The following is a 14,893-nucleotide window of genomic DNA, read 5'->3' as shown; positions in this document are numbered from 1 at the left end:
CAGCATTTTACTCCTTCATTCATTCATTTACTGTCCACCCGGGATGGTGGTGCGCAACTAATTGATGTGTACCTTCTCAATGGCTGGGATTTTGGTTAGGGCACGCAACCAACCTAAGATCTAGAGTATATCACATTGAGTCTGATTATCCAAATTAGGTATGGGACTAGTTTAGATAGAAGTCCCATGTGATGGACCCCATAGCCTGCGATACTATGTACTATCATCTCGACTTCATACTTCAGCATGGCCATTCCATTCGCACCGCATATTACATTACATCCGCGGCATATGACATTTTGGGTTACTATGCTTCTGCATTTATATGGCCTAGATATGGCTGACGATATTCGTGAACTCATCAAGAATTGTATATTGCATTGCATCATCGGCATCTGATATTTGGGTCTTTATGACTCCTCATTTGCATAGCTGATCTATATTATGTACTCTGATATTGTATGACTTATGGACTTGTCAGTATTTTCGCTTACTCTGATATCGTATGATTCATGATCTTACTAGTATTTTTGATATTTTATGATAATGGCATTGTATTGAATACTTGGCACTTACCTTGTGCACACACTTACACCAACCTCTAAGCTTTATATAAGCTTATGCACGATACATGCATACAGGTGATGTTAGGTTGTAGTAGTATTGAGCTTGGAGCATGCAGCGGTCTTCTGGAGCTTTGATTTTCGATATATGTATTTCCCTTTCAGCATTGTATTCAAATGTTTATATTAGTGGATATGTGATCATGATGTTGTCTTTGTGATTTGGGTAAACTTGTGGTTATACTTCTTATAAGACAAATGTATGTTGGAAAATCCTCCTTGTAGGATCCCAAGATCAGAATCTGGCGTATGGGCGTTGGGAGCCGAGAATAGGGTATACAGAGGCTGTCGGTAACAGATTCCGCAATCGGAAATTTTTGTGAGCCTGATTTTCGAGTTTAGGGCGTGACACTCTCTCTCTTCACCCATCCCTTTTCAAGTACACCCATCACTCACCCATCACTCCATCTATTACCCATCCCTTACATCATCTCTCTCTCTCTCTCTCTCTCTCTCTCTCTCTCTTTTCCTCATTTTCAACCAAGCAACCCAACGTCCAAGCTCCTCCAATCTCCATGAGAGAGCTTAGTGTGGCCCACCTTCCTACCATCCAATCTAACCCTCCAAGTTTCATCTCAACTGTTGAAATTCATCCCTTGGAGCTCTAAAATGCATCGGCGGAAGAAGGAGTCCAAGATCTAACAGTGGGTGTTCATAGCCTTAAATCTTGAGTTTGATGTAAGGCCCACTTGTGATAGGCCCCATCTTGATGTATGTTTATGGAGGAGCTCATAGTGGCGGAGCTCCTCCCATCTCCGCCGATTCTCTCTCTCTCTCCCTCTCTCTTTCCCTTGTATGATGACCCACCTATTAATGTGTATTGGATCCACGATGTCCATCAAGTGGGCCCACACGCTGTCCAACAGTGGGATGCCCACTGTCCAGCTGCCGTTTTCAGGCTCAGGTGTAAGGCAAAACCCAAATATCTGCTTGGTCCCAGGACCGTGTGACGGACCCTGATGGACCCCGCCTTAATGTACGTGCTAAATATCTACACCGTCTGTCCGAGTGGTGAGTGTGTGGGCCAAGTGGGCCGGGATCAACCCAAATAAGGCTGTTGTCCACACCGTCCAACAGGTCTAGACGCAGCAAAAACACAAATATCAGCTTGTATTAGAAGCTGGTGGGCCACATGTGTGGACCCACCTTATCACATCTGTTATATCCACCGTCCAAATAGGCTGGACGATGGGGCTCGCCATGATGTATGTTATCATCCTGACCGTCCACATGTTTGGACCATATCTTAAAACCGCTTTTTTATATAAAATAATATATATATATATATATATATATATATATACATATATTAATAAAAATATATTTTTTATATTATGGTGGGCCCCACATGGGACCCACCTTTATGAAAGAGGCTTGGCTGGTATATGTTTACACCAGCTAACCTGCTGAGGACCGGACTGTGCTGGACGTGGGGCCCTCTCATGATGTACATATTGTATCCACACCATCCATCCGATGGACGGTGGGCCCACCTTGGAGCATGTGTTTGATCCACGCCGTGCATCCACCGTGATGTAGGTGATTTGCACCGTCCATCCGGACGGTGCTGTGCCACACCATAATGTATGTTTTCATCCCACACCATCCATCCGGGACGAGAGGTGTGGGACCACCTTGATGTGTTTATTCCACGTCGTCCATCTGTTTGTGTTGTGGGCCCACCCCACACATGTGACACGTGTGGGCGGTGGGACCTACCTTGATTTATATGTTTTATCCACACCATCCATCGGGTTTGCAGGCCACACCTCGATGTATGTGTTTCCAGCCACGCCATCCACCCCGTTTTCTAAGACGGTGTGGCCCACCATGATGTTTGCATTGCCATGGGTTTTATCCCTTGATGTACTTCGCTTGATGTACTTTGCAGCCCACGTCGTTCACCTATTTTGGCTGCCATGAGGCCCACCTTAAGTATGTATTGTATATCTATGTCGCCCACTTGTGCGGCCCACCGCGATGTATGTTGTACCCCCATCTTGATGTACATAAGGCCTAAGTAGTGCAACCCACTTGTTGTATAGGAGGCTCATGGGTTAAGACCCATTGAGATGTATTTGGGGCTCATGGGTAGAGGCCCATTGTGATATAATTTAGGCCCATGGATGTGGCCCATTGTGATGTATTTGAGGCCCATTGTGAGGTGTTTGAGGCCCATGGGATGTAGCCCATTAAGATTGTATGTGGCCCACTATGTTGTGTATGAGGCCCTTGTGTGAGGCCATGAGCCCATTATATGTTTGGCCCTATAAGGGCCACTCCTTGGGGGCAATGTTGATTAAATATCCACATTGATGAGTGATGATGGTTAAATATCTACATTGTGACCTTCCCTTAAGCCCTTTGTTAGGTCGATTATCGATTCGATTGTCGATTTAGATTGTCGAGGTCGATTGTCAAGGCTGATTTTGATTGTCGAGGCCGATTCTGATTGATGAGGCCGATTCTGATCGTCAAGGCCGATTGTCGAGGCCGATTCCAATTGTCGAGGCGATTCGATTTCGAGGCCGATTCCAATTGTCGAGGTCAATTAGATTGTCGAGGTCGATTGTCGAGACCGATTCGATTATGAGGGTGATTTCAATTATCGAGGCCGATTCTGATTGATGAGGCCGATTCTGATCGTCAAGGCCGATTGTCGAGGCTGATTCTAATTGTCGAGGCCAATTCCAATTGACGAAGCCGATTCCGATTGTCGAGGCCGATTGTCAAGGCCGATTTCAATTGTCGAGGCCAATTGTATAGGCCAATTATCGGTGCCGGTTGTCGATACCGATTATGAGTATGTGATAGCATAGCATCATAATACATGCCCATATGCATCATTTGCATGTTTGTTATGAGATTTCGTTGACCATTGCATATGTCATTGGGTAGGTTGTTATAAGACTCCCTGATAGGCGGAGATTGTCTCACATGAGTGCACGATATGCGCAGGATTGATGCATGACTGGATTGTATGACTCATGTATCTTGTATTGTATGTTGTGATTACTATATGCCCTATCGACATCGGGTCATAGCCTCCACGGGCATGTCGTGGATGGCCGGATGGGACACCGGATATTTGTTCTACATACGGTCGTCATAGATGTCCCCGGGTGAAAATTTCTAAACTTCTGTGCTAGGAGACGCCCCAATGCCTAGACTAAGTGGATACATGAGCACCCGAGTGCCGAATACTAGTAGGCCACGTCTCCCACCGTGTCGTGGTCTGTTGGGAGGGGAAATGGCCTAACCCGCCCGAGGGTAGTGGGCATAGCTAGGCGGAGTTTGACCAGCTCATAATTAGGTCTCGCTATCAACATGCTAGGTAAATATTGGCTGACTACTGGCCAGCAGATAGTGAGGTCTCTTCCACTTGCATGGTTGCGTGTCCGGTGGGCGGTTGCATGTAAAGTATATTAGACCACGATGATGATCTCAGAGATGTACGATATTGATATATGGACTTATTGAGCGGGAGTTGTATAGTTACATACCCATTCATTCATTGATTCACCATCCACTTGGGCTAGTGGTGCGCAACTAATTATTATGTGTACCTTTGCAATGGCCAGGATTTCGATTGGGGCGCGTGACTAACCGAGATCAAGAGTTTATTACATTGAGTCTGTCTATCCAAATTTAAGTATGGGACTGGTTTAGATAGAAGTCCCTTGCGATGGACCCCGTAACTGCGATACTACATACTATCATCCCGACTTCATAGTCCAGGTTTGGTCATTTCATTCGCATTGCATTTTCAGCATCAGCACATAACATTTAGTTTACCATGCTTCTGTATTACAAACCGATTAAGGTTGATGGTATTCGTGGACTCGGTATCGATATTTGGCCTACTATGTCTCGTATTACATAGTTGATCTACATTGCTTTCTCAATATATAATATTGGCTTATTATGTTTTTGCATCGCATAGCCTGGATAAGGTGATGGTATTTATGGACTTACCAGCATGTTTTCGCATTACTACGATATTATACGATTATGGATTGCCAGTATTTTGCTTACTCTGATATCTATATGTTTGGCACGTGCATCCAACACTTACACTACCCTCTAAGCTTTCTATGTTTATGCATGATAGATGCGTGCGGTGATGTTAGGTGCAACAGTGTTGAGCTTGGAGGGTGCAACTGTCTTCTGGAGCTTTGATTTTTGACATATGTATTCCCTTTCAGCACTGTATTCAAATGTTTATATTAGTGGATATGTGATGATGATGTTGCCTTTGTGATTTGGGTAAACTTATGGTTATGCTTGTTATGAAACAAATGTACGTTAAAAATCCTCCTTATAGGATCTCAGGATCGAAACTAGTAGTGCCGGGAGCCGAGAATAGGGTACTACAGAGGCCAACACCAGATTCGGTGATCAAAATTTTGTGAGCCCGGTTTAGAGTTTGGGGCGTGACAAAGCCTCTATGGAAATATGAAGTGGTAAGATCTTAGTTACTTGTACATGTACATGGACTTAAATGATATTCTTCATCTTAGGAAGGCATGTCTTTAATTGTTGTCATATTTCTTGTGCTTGATAGTTATACATCCCTCTCAACGCGAGGCAGCAACACTGGTTATGGCTGTTGTTTCTCCGAAGAAGAGAGATGTCACTTTGTACGACAGCCTGAGTACCAACTGGAAAGCAAAAAATGAGTTGGTCGCTGCGTAGATAACAGACGGACTAAGGTAGTTATTCCATATTCTTGATGGTGGATCTAAGTTCTGGGAGAAGCCATGGAATGTGAGGATAATCGCTAACTGACCTGCGTAACACAACTCGGACGATTATGGCGTATTCATGCTGAAATATATATACTTCTTAAGTAGCATGTATGCAATTGACTTTACGCTTGTAAGTATATATTTATTCTTCTATATTAAATCTTGATTGCTTTGTCCTTTGTTTTAATATTAGTTCATTCTTTTTCTGTAGGAGGAAATTCCTAAATTTAGAAAGACAATTGCATATGACTGTCTGCAATACATGAAAGAAGTTGATGCTGCTTTCGTAAAAAAACAAAAAGAGGTGTCAGGTAGACCAGTGAAGAGAGTTAAACAATGAATTGATATTAAATGTTGATTTGATTGGTGTATTTGATGTTTCTTCTTATTATTATTATTTGTAATGGTTTGATGAATGAGATGGGTCATAATTGTCGGTGAACAAGTCATAGTTGTCTTATAGTTAGGCTGGTGGCCGTAATGTTATATGGGACGTGGTTGTAAACCACGATCCTTTGTGGACGACAACCACGATCCATTTTTCATGTGTGAACCAAGATGCCATTTTGGAAGTAAACCACGATGCATTCCATCTTGGATGACAATCACGATCCGTATAACATGAGAACCATGACCCATATGGCAGGAAAACCCATGTCCGATTATAACCATGGACCATCTTACATGATAACCACGATCCAAGTAACTTAAGGACTACGACCACGAACCATACCAATAGACGACAATGATCCATGCAACACGACAATCACGACCCATATATCATAACAACCATAACCCACGTGTCATGACAACTACGACTCATATAAGAATTAGCTTGTGAAAGTAATTTGAAACCCAAGTACCACTTTTATAGGCTATTGAACGAGTGGTTAATGTGATTAGGAGTGCAAGTTTTTAGGGATTACGGGAAAATAGCGAAATGAATGTGAGTTCCTTAAAAAAGAATGTGGTGCAATTACCCAATAGGTCATGGATATGATGAACAATGGATTGTGATTAACATCCACAATGGATCGTGGTTGGAAACCACGACCCAGTGTGTATGACAACCACGACCCTGTCGTGTGATCATGGTTTAGATGCACAACGGATCGTGGTTGTTAGCCACGCTGGTTGACATCCACAATGGATCGTTGTTGTATATAGGTTGTTGAGGGTGGATGTCAACCACGATCCATATATCGTGACAACCACGACCCCTATAACATTAGAACCATGACCTATATCAGCTGACAACCGCGATCCGTCTAACATCATAATCACGACCCATTTAACATGAAAACCACGATCCATAACATCAACGACCCATATAACCTAACAACCATGATACAAGGTTATGGGCAAAATGAGTTGGGCATTGCACAGGGTAGTGGAAGGCATGATCCTTTTAACTTTACGACTACAACCCATCTGACATGAAAACCACGACCCATAACATCTACCAACCAGGACCCACTCGAATGGTAGTGGATATGACGAACATGTTAATAACTATGATCCATGACAACCACGAGCCATTTGACATGACAACCACGACCCATATTACATGACAACCACGACCCATTTAACATGACAACCATGACCCATATAACATGACAACTACGACCCATTTCACATACGAACCACGACCATAATTACAATACAAAATGAAGAACAGTTCTCTTCAACGGGTACCCAGCGAGCTGAAAAACTCTATTGAGAATGTCATGTTTTAGCCTGATCACAAACTCTGTTGAGAAGGTCAGGCTTAAACAAGACATTCTAAACAAAGTTTTTCAACTCGTTGGGTGCCGTTAAGAGAATTATTCTTCCTATTGTATTGTAATTTTGGTCGTGGTTGTCATATTGTATAGGTCATGGGTATTACGTTATATGGGTCTTGGTTGTTATGTTATATGGGTCATGGTTGTCATGTAATATAGGTCGTGGTTGTTATGTTATATGGGTCGTGTCGTCGAAGAGAACTGTTCTTCAATAGAGTTTTTCGCTGGCTAGGTGCCCATTAAAATTGTTGAGTAGCCGGAGTTCTAATTGTCTTCAGAACTTCCTGTGGAGGCCATTGAGCTTCTTTAAATCTCTCCTCCATTATTTTGATTGAAAGAGCAAAGAAATCTATGAATGCTTAAGGAGTTGCAATAAGGATTCTGATTCGGATTGGCTTGCGAAAGTAATTTAAAATGCAAGTACCACTTTTATAAGCTGGTCAACCAATGGTTAAGGCGCTGATTCTGAAGGGTCGTGCTGATTCCGAAAGAATTACGGGGAACTAGTTATCATGGATCGTAGTTATTAACATATGGCGCTGATTTCGAAGGGTCGCGGTGAATCCGAAGGGAAAAATCGTAGATATGACGAACAATGGGTCGTGGTTGTCATCCACAATAGATCGTGGTTGGGAACCACAACCCAGTGTGTATAACAACAACGACCATGTCGTGTGATTGTGGTTCACATGCACATTCGATCGTGGTTTTTATCCATGTTGGATCGTGGTAGTCATCCAATGCTGGATCGTGGATCGGAGGAAAACAGAATGGCAACCATGATCCAAATAGCATGAGAACCACGACCTATGTTATATGGACCTTCTCAACAAAGTTTTTCAACTCACTGGGTGCCCGTTGAAGAGAACTGTTCTTCATATTGTATTGTAATTATGGTTGTGGTTGTCGTGTTATATGGGTCGTGGTTGTTACGTTATATGGGTCGTAGTTTTCATGGGTTGTGGTTGTTATGTTATATGGGTCGTAGTTTTCATGGGCTGTGGTTGTTATGTTATATGGGTCGTGGTTGTCATGTTATATGGGTTATGGTTGTCAGCTGATTTCGTGTGGTGTGTTTCAACTAAGATTTATATCCGTCTCATTTTTGGGATCATGCCCTAAAATCATTTGTAAAAAACAAATGAACGGTATTCTGACCAGAGATCTGAAATGAGCCTGGGTTTTTGTTGCGGGTCGAATATTGCATATTAGACCCTAATCATTACCAGATTTTACGTATATGATAATGCTTAATGGAGTATTTTAATTGTATTTTTGTTACAGGATGAAGTCAGGAGCGTTAATTGAAAATTGATGTTAAAGGCATGGATTTCATGATCCAAAGTCTCCAGAGCACGGGAGGGACTCCAGAGAACCAATAATGAAGATTTTACATGCCTGGGATCTGAGGAAAGCAAGCCAAAGGGGCCCGAAAAGGGTCCAGAATGCAAGATCACATGGTTCCCGCTATCCGATCAGTTCGAAACTTCATACATGAGATGAGGGCCGTAAATTAACCGTACATATTAAATTTCAGCCATTGAGGATCTCGGGAAGTGGTCCAATGGACAGATCAGCCCATTAATCTTCACTTTGGGGCCCACCTGATATTTGGAACTGCCTCAAACTTGGTTTTGGCGGTTGGAATTATATGAAGGAAAGGATGGACGGTGCAGATTTCCCACAAACATTACATTGGGCCCCACATGCGTGAGTGTGTGCGTAAAGCGCACGTGCGCCGGCTGCGCACCGCACCGCTGGGACGGTCAGCGAGAGCGCTGACCCGTCTCTCTCTCTCGCCGCTGCAGCGTCCGCGGAACCGAACCGCGGTCATCGGTTGTGGGGCCCACCTAGTGTCCAAATGGACAATCCAAACCGTCCATCCACTTCCTGGGGCAGCCATTAGCATTGCCTAGGTGGCAAAAACTTCAAATGATAGCATAGATCGATTTTTAACTGTACAAACGCAGGATGGACGGCAAGACAGAAAGCCACGTGGGCTGCACCGAATCCACCCCAAAACCAGTCAATTCCTACTGATTTTTCGAGCTGAAACCAATGGACGGGGTGGATTTTCCAGAAAATACCTCTGTGGGGCCCACCGATCACGGCTGCAAAAATTTATACTCTGAGTCCTTCTATGACTCTGCCACCGACCCCAGCCATCCAGCAGCTATAAAAGGGGAGTTTTGGACGTGGGAAAGGCATTCAGAACCAGGGGATTCCAGATCTGGAGCAAGGAAGAGAAGAAAGACAAGAAAGAGAAGAAAGAAGAGAGAGAGAGATTGTTTGGTTTGATTTTTTTTATGAATTTTATTTAATATTTTTTATGGATTTTATGGGTCACTAATCTCTCAGCTAGGGCTGAGATGAAGCCCTTAATTTGATCAGCTCTTGTGTTGGTTGATTTACTTTGAATTTCAATTAATTTGTTTCTTTCTCTAAGTGGGCTTTATGGGTTTAAATTCTATACTTCTCCATCTATGAATTTGATTAAAGTATATATATGGATGTTGTTTGGATGCTTATTATAGGTGCTTGTGTCTGATCAAGAACAAGTTTCCTATAGAGGAAGAAACAGGGTGCCTTAATGAATGTACATTCCATGTGCCCGACCAAAGGACATGGGATATGTCATTCATGGCATTGCTTAAAGGAATTAGACAGTTTGTATGCCCGATTAAGGACACAGTTGTGCTTTCTCTATTTAAGTGGTATCAATCTAGATCAAGGTGAATCAACAGACAAAACAAGGGTTAGGATAATTAGGGGTGGATTCGAAAGTCCTAGTGCTCTCTCTCGATTGAATTTTCTTCCCTGTTCTTAATTAATTATTTTTCATAAAATTGTGCTTAGTAATTCATTCCATTATTTGTTGGATTAGTTAAGGAGAATCATAGATTTGAATTGTGACGATCAGTCCTCGTGGGAACGATCTCGTAATACGTACCGTATCTACATCCGATTCGTATACTTGCGAGTTTAAAAATCATTTAAATCATGTTGGTTTAAATAAAACATCAAGTTTTTGGCGCCGGCCGTGGACTGTTTCGGTCCAATTGGATTTAAGATTCTCTCTTATCATAATTCATAGTCTTAGGTTTTTACTAACTTTAGGTTAAATTTTTTTAGAAACTAACCTATTTCTTGTTTTGTAGGGACCTGACATAAACTACTAATTTGGTAATCTCTTTCCAAATTTTCTATTTTTTTCTAATTTCTATTTTTAGAATTAAGGTTTTATTTTTAGAAAGTTTCTATTTCTAGGCTATTTTATTTTATTTTTAGAAATTCCTATTTTCTAATTCTAGATTCCGATTCTTCTTTCAAGTAACTTTCTATTTTCTAGTTTTAGAAATTTTTTTCCCTTTTTAGAAACTAACTTAGTTTTTATTTCTAAGATTACAAACTTTCTTTTTAGAAATTAACCGTTGCTTAGGATTTTTTTATTTCTAGCATTATTTTAGTAAATTTAATTTATTTTTGTTTTCTTTTGTTTACAGGAATTAAGGAAGGAAGTTGCTAAATAACATTGTCTTCAAAAGGAGGAGCTCTCAAATCTACAGACATTCATCATCTCCTTTTCTCGGGTTCTTCTTTCCAATTCTCGTTTACATAGCTTTCTCTTGTTTTTAGGAATTCATAACTTTTTCCTTTAGTTTTATTCATCTTAGGTTGCATCTTAGTTTAGTTTTCTTTCTTATATTGATAACATAGTTTATGCTAGGACGTAGATCTCTGAACATAGAACTAGCACCGTTTGATCCTGAGATTGAAAGAACAATTCGTGAACGATTGAGAAATAATCCTGTTGAAATGGCGAATGAGATTGAAGTTAAAGCTCTCAAAGATTATTCAGCTTCTGTCCAATTTAATGCGCCTTCATGCATAGTGTTGCCAACCACTACGGCAGCACACTTTGAACTTAAACCTGGAGTCATACAATTGTTGCCATCCTTTTATGGATTGGACAAGGAGGACCCATATCATCATGTGAAAGAATTCTTAAACATTTGCTCCACCTTTAAGTTCCAAAACTTCTCAGACGATTCGATCCGCCTACGCCTGTTTCCTTTTTCTTTGAAGGATAAGGCGAAAGCATGGTTGAATTCTCTAGAAGTTGGATCTATCACTACATGGGACCAACTGTCTAAGAAGTTCTTAAACAAGTTCTTCCCCGTTCACAAAACCAATGCCCTCCGTAGAGAAATTACTAACTTCACACAAAAAGAGGGCGAGCACTTTCATGAATGTTGGGAAAGATGGAAGGACTTGCTTCTTAAATGTCCTCACCATGGTTTTGAGAAGTGGCAACAAGTTCAATACTTTTATGACGGTCTGACACCACAAAACCGTCGCATGGTTGATGCCACCAGTGGAGGGTCATTCATGACCAAAAGTGATGTCGAAGCATGGAACTTCTTTGAAACCTTGTGCGAAAATTCCCAGCAATGGGATTATTCAAATAGAGGTGACAGAAGTCCCCAACCACAAAAGAGAGGTGGTATATATGAGATAGGAGTCATGCCAGAGCTGAGCGCCAAGCTTGATAACCTGACAAAGAAAGTTGATGCTCTAGTATTAAATAATGGACCACCACAAACAGCTCAAGTCGAGGCATATGCCACATGTTCTAGTCCTGCCCATCCTATGCAGTCTTGTCCATCTGGTGCAGCATTCCCAGAACTTCTCTCTGAACAAGTTCATGCTATGAACACTTTTCAAAAATCTGGGAATGATCCTTACTCGAACACATACAACCCAGGGTGGGCTAGACATCCAAATTTCTCTTGGGCAAAAGGACCACAACAAGGAGGACCATCTGGAAATCCTCCAATGCAACCGCACCTCCAAGTTGGCAGTCAACAACCTCAACATTTTCCACAATATCAAAAACTGCCTACACAATCAAGGAAACCATCTCTTGAGGATACACTCCATCTTTTCATGCGGAGTTCTCTCCAATTCCAAAAAGACACCCAACAAACCTTACTGGCCAACCAGCAAAGCTTACATGCAAATGCACAATCCATTGCCAAGTTGGAAGTACAAATGGGTCAACTAGCTGCCACATTGAGTGAGAGAGAGAAGGGAAAGTTCCCTAGCCAACCTGAGGCTAATCCAAAGGGACAGTATGAGATTGGCTCTAATTCCAACCAAGGGCAATATCATGAGCAGGCCAAATCGATCACTACCCTTAGGTCAGGCACAGATTGATAACAGAATAGAGATACCTGGGGATGAATCAAATTCTAAAACAGAAGATCAAGATGAAGCAGAGAGCCATACCAATGCATCCAAAGTCCAAAAGCTCTCTGACTCTCCAAGAGCCACTAATGTGCCACCTTATGTGCCCAAAGCACCCTTTCCTCAACGTCTGGCACCAATAAAGAAAAGAAATAACTTTGATGAAATCTTGGATGTGTTTCAAAAAGTGCAAGTCAACATCCCGTTGCTTGACGCTATCAAGCAAGTCCCTGCTTACGCTAAGTTTCTTAAAGATTTATGCACTCAAAAGCGTAAGCAGAATGTTCATAAGAAAGTCTTCCTTGCAGAGCAGCTCAACTCCATGATTCAACATAACACCCCTCCTAAATTTAGGGATCCAGGAGCTCCCACCATTTCTTGCGGCATAGGAGATCATAAGATCGGGAAGGCATTACTTGATTTAGGGGCGAGTGTCAATTTGTTACCATATTCGGTTTATGAGCAACTAGGACTTGGTGAGTTGAAACCGACTAAGGTAACATTACAACTAGCCGATAGATCTGTCAAGGTGCCCGGGGTGTTATTGAAGATGTGTTAATCCAGGTTGATAAATTTTATTTTCCAATGGATTTCATAGTTATAGATACTCAGCCTGTCCAGAATCTTCATAGTCAGATCCCAGTCATTTTGGGTCGTCCATTTTTGGCCACATCTAATGCTATTATCAATTGCAGGAATGGAGTTATGAAATTGTCCTTTGGTAACATGAATATTAAACTCAATGTTTTTAATGCAGGACAACAACCCTCAAATTTGGATGACATATTTGAAGTGGACATGATCGAGAGCCTTGTGCAGACTCCTTCCGTACATCTTTTGAAGATCCTCTTGAGACCTGCTTAGCACAATCGGGCATGGATTTTGACATTGATAGTCTCATCCATGAAGTCAATGCATTGCTCGACTCTACTCCTATATTGAAGACTGAAAAATGGAGAGCGAAAGTGGAACCTCTTCATCCCTCTGAGACTCTTCCCGACAGCACAGTTTGTAACTCTGTGAAGTCAAATGTGAGCAGGCTGCTTAATGTTCTTAGTGCATTTAATGCAGCAATTGATCGGATTTTAAAATAAATCCAGTGAGTATGCCCGTCTGTTTGGATGGATCATGCTGTGGTAATATCGCATAACATGCAAAGGAAGCGTGATCCTAACATAGAAGAAGTCGTTCGAGCAGAAGTCCTTAAATTATTTGACGACAGTGTCAATTGCCTTATTTCAGATAGCACAGTTCATGGGAACTCACATCACTTGTCTGGGATTGGTTAATGAAAGTGTTGAGGTAATTTCTTTGGCGGACCCTGGTTATAAAGATTATTTCATTCATGGTCCGTTCTTGTCTGGCTGAAGACGTTAAACTTAGCGCTCATGGGAGGCAACCCAGCCTTTTGCTTTATTGTATTGCTTTTTTATTTTATTCATTTTCATTTTTCTTAGTTAGTTACTTCAATGTTTGTGGGTAACATTACTGCAAACCCTCACGAGACTACAACTCGTCCACTAGGGGTAACCTAGGGGTTTAAAGGCTTGTTGCATGCGCTAAATGCAATCGAGAGCACCTGCGAAAGTGGTATAGGTAGGATCTTCTTTTATTTTTCTTTTTGTTATTTTTGCTTATGTTGATTTCTCTCTCTGATTGAATTTTCACAAATTTTGAGAAAGCTTCTTGATTCTCCATCCAGGTATTATCTTTTCATCACTCCTCTTTTATTCGCGTTGTCCCATGTGCATTGCTTGTTTATTTCTTTTACATTGAGGACAATGTAGATTTTAGGTTGGGGGTGGGAGATTAGGGTACCTAATCAATATTTTCTTGGTCTTGAGCAACATTTGTGAAAATTTTAAAATTTTTTTCTGAATTACTATTGACGTCAAAGTGATTTTGAAGGATAGTTGTGATTTTAACATTACAAGATACATGATGTTGGTAACTAATGACTCTTGGATTCGGCCTTCTGCTTGATTTCACAGTCAATTTTGAATTGTTAATCAATGATTAGACGTTGTAAACATTGATTGAGTCATGATTTCACATATCACATCTCACTTGCACATTAAGTTTTGGTTCGATAACTGAATGATTAACTTGGTAAAAAGAAGAATTAAAAGGCTAAGTCACATAATCTTCACCATAGGTTTGCTCCCTATAGGTGTAGATTTGATTCTCCATAGTTGACTTATAAAAAATGAGGCGACGGGTTTTCACCATAGGTTTGCTCCCTATAGATGAGGATTTGATTCCCTTCCTTGGCGTACTGATCATAAAGAAAACCAAAAATATGAAGGCTGAAAGGTTAAGCTACAATGCTAGTGTTGGTTGTTAGGAATTCTGTTGTTAATTACCAATTTTAGCATGAAATTGACAAATTGGATCTTTTAATGATTGTAAGTTGAGATGATACTATACACTCATGGAACTCAATGTTTACAATTGTTCAAATTAATGGATTAATATTTTGAAATTAATTATG

The 14,893-nt window shown here is 41.2% G+C and overlaps 1 non-coding gene across 1 annotated transcript; it reads right to left on the bottom strand.

The window, feature by feature from the left end:
- Window positions 1-11,349: 11,349 nt before the first annotated feature.
- LOC131224386 (small nucleolar RNA R71) lies at window positions 11,350-11,456 on the bottom strand. Its single transcript, XR_009160874.1, has one exon. It is a non-coding gene; the product is annotated as a small nucleolar RNA R71 (small nucleolar RNA).
- Between the last annotated feature and the right edge of the window lie 3,437 nt (window positions 11,457-14,893).

The sequence above is a fragment of the Magnolia sinica genome, chromosome 13, assembly GCF_029962835.1.
Source record: "Magnolia sinica isolate HGM2019 chromosome 13, MsV1, whole genome shotgun sequence".
Taxonomy (NCBI): domain Eukaryota; kingdom Viridiplantae; phylum Streptophyta; class Magnoliopsida; order Magnoliales; family Magnoliaceae; genus Magnolia; species Magnolia sinica.
Note: the sequence above shows the minus strand (reverse complement) of the source record. Positions and strands in the feature narration are given on the sequence as shown.